This window comes from Marmota marmota, unplaced genomic scaffold, assembly GCF_001458135.2.
Source record: "Marmota marmota marmota unplaced genomic scaffold, marMar, whole genome shotgun sequence".
NCBI lineage: Eukaryota > Metazoa > Chordata > Mammalia > Rodentia > Sciuridae > Marmota > Marmota marmota.
Genome location: NW_026000174.1, coordinates 57,222,869 through 57,231,717, shown reverse-complemented (window position 1 = coordinate 57,231,717; position 8,849 = coordinate 57,222,869). Strand labels below are relative to the sequence as shown.

Sequence of the window (8,849 nt, the reverse complement as noted above, 5' to 3'; positions counted from 1 at the left end):
AGGCAGGAGGATCACAAATTCAAAGCCAGCCTCAGCAAATTAACAAGGCCCTAAGAAACTTAGCAAGACCCTGTTTCAAAATAAAAAAGGAAAAAGAAAAGAGCTGAAGATAGGGCTGAGCGAACCTGCACCCCTGGGTTCAAACCCTGATACCAAAACTAACTAAATAAATGTGTGTGTGTCTGTGTGTGCGGTGTGTGTTTGTATACATATATATATATGCATTTGAAAATATGATGATTCATAAACACGGTATAATAATTACTACAGTTCTCAAATGAACTGGTTGAGATGCCTACTATGACTTTCAAAGCTCCTTGTACCATAAACCTTTCCACTTTTTCTCCTAGAACTTGAGATCATCCATGTTCCAAGCTAACAATTGTTTTTCCTCCTTAATATATTCCCTGATTGCTCCATGTCTCACACCATCAACCCTTTTTCTACTCTCACCTCCACTTTCCATTTCTGCTGTGGACATAGCACCAGATTAAATACCAGCTTCTCAGAAAAGCCATTCCAGATTGCACCAAGTGGGTAACTTACTTGCTAATGTCATCAAGTATTAAACTGTGTGCATATTTATTGAATCATATAATCTGTAAGATATCATTCTTTCATTTTTACTTCAACATTACTCATCTAAACTATTTTACAATATATTAAAACCATAATGCACAGGTCATGTGAAAGTGAGTGGTAGAGTTTTATAGGGAGCAATCAGAGATCCAGGATGAGAACTTGCATTTTCAAACTCCCTGAAATGACTCTCTTAATATACCACCCCTATGCCATGCAAAGCCCACATTCTAAGCATCCAGGTGGGGCCAATATAAATCTAAGAAACCATAAAAAGATTAGAGAAGAAACCACTGGCCTTTTCATCCTGACTACAGTATTGGATGCAATCTTCAGGATGAGTCAAAAAGAATATCAGTTTATACACATATTTGAAAAATAATGGTGAAAAAATATTTAAATGATTAGAGGACAAGGGGAGGAGTCAGAGCCAAAAGGAAAATGACATTTTTACTAAGAGCCACAGAAGAAAGGTAACCTGGGAATCAGAAATAATATTAACTACAGTGCAAGAGTGAGCCATGATCCATAGTAGACAAAGCATAGTTTAGGAGGGAAAATCTAAATAAGACATTGATAAAGTCAAGAGGGTATCTGACTTATGATTTCACAAAATGTCACTTCTGAATAATATTTTAAAATTAGGATCTTGTTCTTTGTGTATTGTCTTCTCTTGGATATCCAGAGACATTTTTCTTAATTCACACTTTTTACATAATCATAATGTGTTTCTGAAAACTCTTTGAATAATTACAAAAACTATCATTACTAAAATTATAATTAGCATAACATTTTAATGGCCTAAAAGTTGAAAAGATTGAAATGAGCTTCATCATGCCAAAGTAATCAACATAGAAAACAAAATGGAAAACCAAAGCAACCATGGTTTGGGGGAGAATTTTGAATTACTGTTGTTCAATAAACTAGTGGGAATGAAAGGGTTAAGTAGATGTCTTTCAGTATTTGTTTATTCTCCTGCTGAATATTAGTGAATTTTTACCTTGTATATAACTACAAAATCCATGATGAAATAAATGTTGGGCATTAAAATAATTTTAAAATGCTTGAATTTGAGCATATGGTGGAGCAAACATGAATTGGTGTTGGTCAGTGAAACTGGCCAGAATAGTATTTTATTTTATAGCTACATTTCAAATCTTGGCTTCACAGGTTCATAAAGCAATGAAGCCAATCTAGCAGATCCATAATTCATGAGGTAGTTCTTAGGGATAAATGAAGTCAAATATGAGGAACTTGGAAGGCAGAGGGCATGAAGAAGCTACTCCTACTCTGAAGACAGGCAGATGTGAAGAAAGGAAAAGGTGAAGGAGAAGCACACTTGCATGTCTGAGCCTTGTCACACTCTTAGTCTCCTGCAGGACCCCCACATTGTCCAGTTAAGGTTTTAGACTAATAATGTAATACTTGAAGTACATTTTCAGGGGTGAAAATGTACTTCAAGTACATTTGCATGTCTATTATGAGAAAGACTACTAATATGGTCTTTTACTTTGAGGGTGGCATGAAAATTTAAGGAGAGGGGAAAAAGAGAGGTTATTTACTATTTTTATCCATAATACTAAACTGGCATGTCATGAGTGTTTTGTCCGTTTTTTGTTTTTGTTTTTGTTTTTTTGGAAAAAATAAATAAATATTAAACTCTCAATAAATTTACTACCTGTTACACTTGACAACCTGAGACTAATAAAGCATAGTAATAAAACCAAGTATTTTTATAAATTGGAATGATCTCTTTATTGATAATTGCTCAAATGAATGATTTGCACTTGGGAACATGAACTCAGGAAATGAAAATCACCAAGTAAACTGTAGTCAATCCTCTTTTGAAAATCTGCATTTACATCTGGTACTTCTGGTTTCTATTCCCTCTGTGGGAGTGTGGGGAAAGTGTGCCCACTATGCCTGTAGCTTTGACCTGATATACCTAGTAGTGCATTGTCTCAGAAGTTAACTTTGATTGTAATGCTGACCCTCCTGTGGAATAGCTCCAACTTCTCTGCAGTAGCTGATTGGTATGAGGTGGTCACTTGACCCAAGGGACCACTACCATAGGCAGCAGTGGACCAATCAGATGTTATCCTCAAATTCAAGAAGTGTCTCAACTCTAGCATATGATACTGGATCCACATTTAAGATGAAGTGTGCCTTAAAAGAGCATCTCTTTGATATTCTTAAATCCTGATGTTATACATCAGAATCAATGACTTCAGTATCAGAAAACATTCTGATACTGAACATTCTTTTCACTTCAAATGTTCTAATTTCTAATATTTTCTTCCACAAATATTTTTCTATTTTACAAAGCATAATATGAATGGAAATCATTTTTATAAATTAAATTATTTCCAATTTTTAATAAATTTAAGAAAATATTAAATTGAACTATCTTTAATTTTCATATGACAGCTATTTAGTAGGCAACACTTACTCCCCCCTCAGTATAATATCATCTTAGAATTATGTAATCTCTTTCCATATAAGGAATATGCCAAAAATTGTCTAACTAAATAATAACTTCTTTATACTCTACATCATACTTTTTGTACTGTAATATAATATATTTATCAGAAACCACCAAGTCTCTTCCACAATTTCCTCATGGCACCTTTCATTTCCTTGTTTCTCAGAGTATAAACCAAAGGATTGAGCAAGGGAGTGAAGACAGTGTAAAACATTTCCACTTCTTTATCAAAAGAGAAGGTAGATGGAGGCCGTGCATATATAAAGATGCATGGGACGAAGAACAAAACCACAACAGTAATGTGAGATCCACAGGTGGACAGAGCTTTCCTCCGCCCTTCAGCACTGTGTGTTCTCAGGGAGAACAAGATGACGCCATAGGAGACCAACAACAAGGAGAAGTTGATGATGCAGATTAACCCACTGTTGGCGATCACCAAGAGGCCTAGGACACGAGTGTCAGTGCAGGCCAGCTCCAGTAAAGGGTACAACTCACATATGAAATGATCGATGACATTAGAGCCACAAAAGGGAAGGTTGAAAGTGAGCAGAACCAGTGTGATGGCATGCAAGAAGCCACCTATCCAGGACACCCCCACCAGAATGCCACAGAGCCTCCAGTTCATGATGGCAGAGTAGTGCAGAGGCTTGCAAATGGCTACATAGCGGTCATAGGCCATGGCTGAGAGGATAATCACCTCTACCCCACCAAATAAGTGTTCAGTAAAAAGTTGAATCATGCATCCTTCAAACGTGATGACTTTCCTTTTACGAATGGAGTCCACAACCATCTTTGGTGTGATGACAGAGGAGTAACAGGCATCCAGGAAGGACAAGACTGCCAAGAAGAAGTACATGGGGGAGCCCAGCAGTGCAGGGCTACAGAGGATGGTCACTACAATCAACATATTGCCTACAACAGTTGCAATGTAGACCAACAAAAACACAACAAATAATATTTTCTGAATAGTAGGATTTTGTGAAAGCCCCATGAAGATAAATTCAGTTATGAAGCTTTGATTTTTCATGATCTTATGAAATGGTTAACATAAAACTGATGATGTGGTTCTGCAAGTAGAATAAAAATTGCATCAAACTAGTTTTAATAGTAATAGTCACACCAACAAGCTCCTATTTACTTATGATTTATTTTTGTACCAGTAATTGAACCTTGTGGTGTATAAGCACTAAGACACACTGCCAGCTCTTTTTTAATTTTTTGAGACAAAATCTCACTAAGTGTCTTAGGGTCTTGTTAAGTTGCTAAGATCAGCTTTGAACTTGCAATCCTCCTGCCTTCACCTTCTGAGCCTCTGGGATTACAGGAGTATACCACCTGCAGACTACTTATAAGTATTTTAATATTATTGTGAGTAGAGCTTATTGAGTTATTATCACTGAGAACAAAAATGTGACATTTGTTGAATGTAGTTATCAGAGGTCAGAAAATTGAGGTGGGGATGAACTATAGAATACTTCAAAATGTCAGGCTTTTAATAAGGTGAAATGAAAACATGCACATATGTTAAAGAAGAAGAATATTTTTTTTCAAGTGACATTGAAAATTTATTAGTGATTTCCAGGGCAAATGATTGGGAACTATTCTGAAATTAGAAAAAGACAGTGATTTATTAACCATGCCTGCCATAGGCATGAAACAGTGGAGAATAGCATGCCAACTGTTAGTGTAGAAAGTCTTATCTACAAAAGCAAATAGAAAAACATGCACTTTAAAAGGTACTCAAAAATGATGACTACTCCTGCTATGTTTCTTTAAAAATTCAAGTTTAATTGCCCTTTAAATGAATTAACTCATTCTTTAAAAAAAAAAAACTCATGGGAAATTTTCTAGCTCTAAAATATCCATGAAACATATATAGGTATATTGATATTGTTATGTATTATGAAACTCCTGAGAGTTATCTTGATCCCTGCGTGAATTCAAGGCAAGCTCCAGCTCAGAACTCATTGTCTAGAAGCCAGTCTGTGTTAGGTGTTATTATCTCATTCTACCAATTGGAAACTCAAGCTTAAAGACCTTATGTTCAAGTAAACAACAGATGCTTGATATGGGATGTCACACAGCACCTCTGTCCTCATGCCCAAACCAAGTCCTTTCCCCTGGATCAACAGGAAATGGATGGGAATTTTTCTTTTCCAGCAAGGACTTCACTGCAGGTTGATCTTTCTAGAATTTCTGTCCACTTGTAAACTTGAAAACTCTAATTCCCTGTTCATGTTAGAATGAGGCAACTTGGTGAAGGAAATCCAGCAAGTGATGAGGAACGGCCAATCCCCTAAACATGCAAATCAGCAACAACCACCTAGGTAAGGAAGAGAAGAGGTTAACTATCAGCCAAAGTCTAGAGGCTTCATTCATCCTTTGCCAATGCTTACTACAACATGATCCATCCTCATCAGGTATAACTCAAGATAAATATTTCAAATTGATGAAACTATGTCATCAGGCAGAGATGTTCATTTATCTCACCTCCCAGGGTTATCATGAGGTCAAATTTGAAAGTGTGGAAATGTTGCTTATGATAACGGGCCTTTACCAGTTTGTAGTTACTTCTTTATGTACTTCTTACATAAAGAAGCCAGCAGCCTTGCCTGCAGAAATTTCCTCCACAAATCCTCCAGGTAATTACCTGAATTCTTGACATCAGTCCACAAACACAACTTCAAAGAATGAATGAAAGTGTCCTCACCTGCAAGTCACTGAAATATATCAGTGAAATAGCAAATGTGTGTCCATATACTCTTTTATACATATATATGTAAATAAATATGTATATATGTATACATATATATTACAAAAGATGAAGTATAATGGGTTTTATGAAAGAATAAAAACTCAACTGTGTTTATATCTCCCATTTAGAGTAAGCAGAAACAATTAAATTTTTATAATGAACTAATATATATTGTGTAAATTAATACTTATTTGTTTTCTTTAGTTAATACCATTTTAATTGTGTTCTCAGGTCATTCCTGACCAACATCTGTAATTTGAACTTCATAGCCACTAAAAAGATAACAATATAAATCAAAGTCTGAATGTACGTTGGATCCATTGGAAACCACTTATTACAGAATAAAGAATAGCAATGCGTAAACCAGCAGTGTTCATCTTACTCTAGGACCAAAGGAGGAAAGACAGAGAAAGGAGATGCCTAAGCACATCTGGGCCAGATTGTGTAAACCTTGGTTCAAATCCAGATCCTTCTGTTTGTTCTATGGCACAGATCAGGTTATGTAAAGTCCTGAAAATTCTTTCAGGCTCAGGTTATATTTCTTCTATTTATGAGTTTTCTATTAATAGGTTTCTTATGAAAATCAGAGAAATGCATAAACATAAAAATATGAGTGTTCATTAGTAGGAATAAATAATATTTTAAAATGCACTGCACTTTTGAATGTCCCTAGTAGCCCCTGATTATGTTATTGTGGACTCAGACCCACCTGTATCCACACCTCCTTCAGACTGCTTCTCTGTGAAAGAAAACCAAATGGAGTAAGAAGTTGAATAAAACAACATAAAACAAACTATGAAAGTCAGCTGATAATTATAGACATCTTATCTCTCCACTTCGGTTTTCTGGGTAGTCTAAGAGCAATATTTCTGGGTAGTCTAAGAGCATAATGGAAATGTTGTTCAAAGTAAACAAACCAACAATAGTGGAAAAATTAGTGAAATATGAATAAAATTTGGTTTTTATTTATAAAAATGTATCTATGTTCTTTCATAAATCGACAAATGCATCCATAATAATGTAAGGTAGTAATATTAAGACAAATTGTCTATTCTGCTGGAATTTTACAGAAACTTTATGCAACTTTTTGGTTTATGTAAAATTACTCCAAATGAAAAGTTAATAGAAAGAATTTGTCAGTTTCTTCTATCAAATCACTACAATTCCAGCCTCATTGTCTAACAGCAATTTGCCATTAAACAAAACCCTGTGCCTCCAACTGTCTGACCACAGTGTCGAATACAGAGAAAATTATGAATGTGGGGTTCACAGTAGAAGTCAAAATGAATACAAGAAATACTGACATCACCATTTTTTAGCAGCACAAACATACACAAAGTGAAGTAAAGGGCTGAATAAATCACAAGAATATCAATTTTAATAAAAATTTTTTAAATGTAATCTTTTTGACAACAAATTGGCAAATACTTCCAGCTTCTTATATCTGTTTGTATTCTTTCTCTTAATTATCCAAACTCTAAAAATATATAATGAAAGCAAAATGATATGGGCATGTTTTATAATGGAAAATGCTGCAGTAACATAAGAAACAAAAACAAAGCTCAAATATCAATAAGAAACATGTGTGTTTACATCACACCACTGCACTCATATCCCATGATGTATTGAATGAATCCATACTAATGATGTAAGGAAACAAAAGGTAAAATATTTTGCAACATGTTAAGGAAGAACTAAAACATTATAATCACTCACCTCAATTTGCATTGATAGTTTATAAATAGAGTTTTACCATCTGGAAGATAAAAATTATAATGATAGAGTCTTATTTTGCAATAAATGCTTGATTACTAAAAATGAGAATATTTAGAATTGAACATAATTAACAAACACCACACAAGACTCTCCATCATAAGAACAGTTCAGAAAGAGGACTTGAGGTTTGAGAAAAATTCATTTACAAAAGTGTAAGCAACATACTTTCATAACAAGAAATCTTAAATTAAATTTATAACGTGGTAAGCTTTACATTAATGGCCCTACCAGAGGCCTAGCACTCCCGCCTTTTATACATTTATTGATATCAGACTTAAGTTCACATTTCCCTGTAGGTAGAAGTTTACTGTGTCTGCATTTGTCCTAGGACATTCTGTGGTCTTTCCCTTTCTCAGAAACCATATCCTCAAATATGCTGTAGCTGCACCTGAGATTGCTGAGGGCCCCTCACAGCATGAGCTGCATGAACCATGGGCACTGCATATCTCCTGGGTAGTCACCTTGAGGAGTGTGCTTCCCTTTACACAACTATGCACACTGTCCACTATTTTCTTTCTATTAATTTTGACAGCAAAATATTTTTAGCACGATTCAGGAAGAAATAAAATTTCTTCCTTAACTGTCAATGACATTCAGACCCAACAAAAAGATTAGTAGTAAGATCATCATTAAAGTACTATTTAGTAATTATATACCAAGCAATAAATTTCATATGCACCTACATGTACATATGTGGGCATATCAGTCACATTTGCATACATTGTTCTAAATGTTGTTATTGCAAACTGAGAGAGAAAAGTCCTATTTGAAATTAGCCTTCCTGTTACTTCTTGAAATAAGCCACAACTTTTTTTGGTTCTTTTAGTTATACTTAACAATTTGATTCATTTGAGATAAATATAAAAGCATGAAATATAATTTGCTGTAATTTGGTCCAAAGTACCTTCCTTTTCCCTCCTTTTCTCTCTCCCCCATTCCTTTTCCTCTGTTCTGCTGATATTTCTGCTATTTACTTGTAGATATTTTTTATTGTGTTTTTGATCCAGGGGTATTATTTAGCAACAAAAGATAAATAGCCTAAGAGTTTATATCTTTTTTTGCCCCTCAATTTTGCTATAATTATTTTCTAAATTTTGAAACACATATATATATATATATATATATATATGACATATAGATTAAAACACAAGTGTGTGTGTGTGTGTGTGTAGTGTATGAATGTATATGTATGTGTGTGTCTATATATATATATATATATATATATATATATATATATATATATATATATATATATAT

General features: G+C 34.4%; 1 pseudogene; it reads right to left on the bottom strand.

The window, feature by feature from the left end:
* Window positions 1–3,103: 3,103 nt before the first annotated feature.
* LOC107158870 lies at window positions 3,104–4,088 on the bottom strand (annotated as a pseudogene).
* Window positions 4,089–8,849: the final 4,761 nt, after the last annotated feature.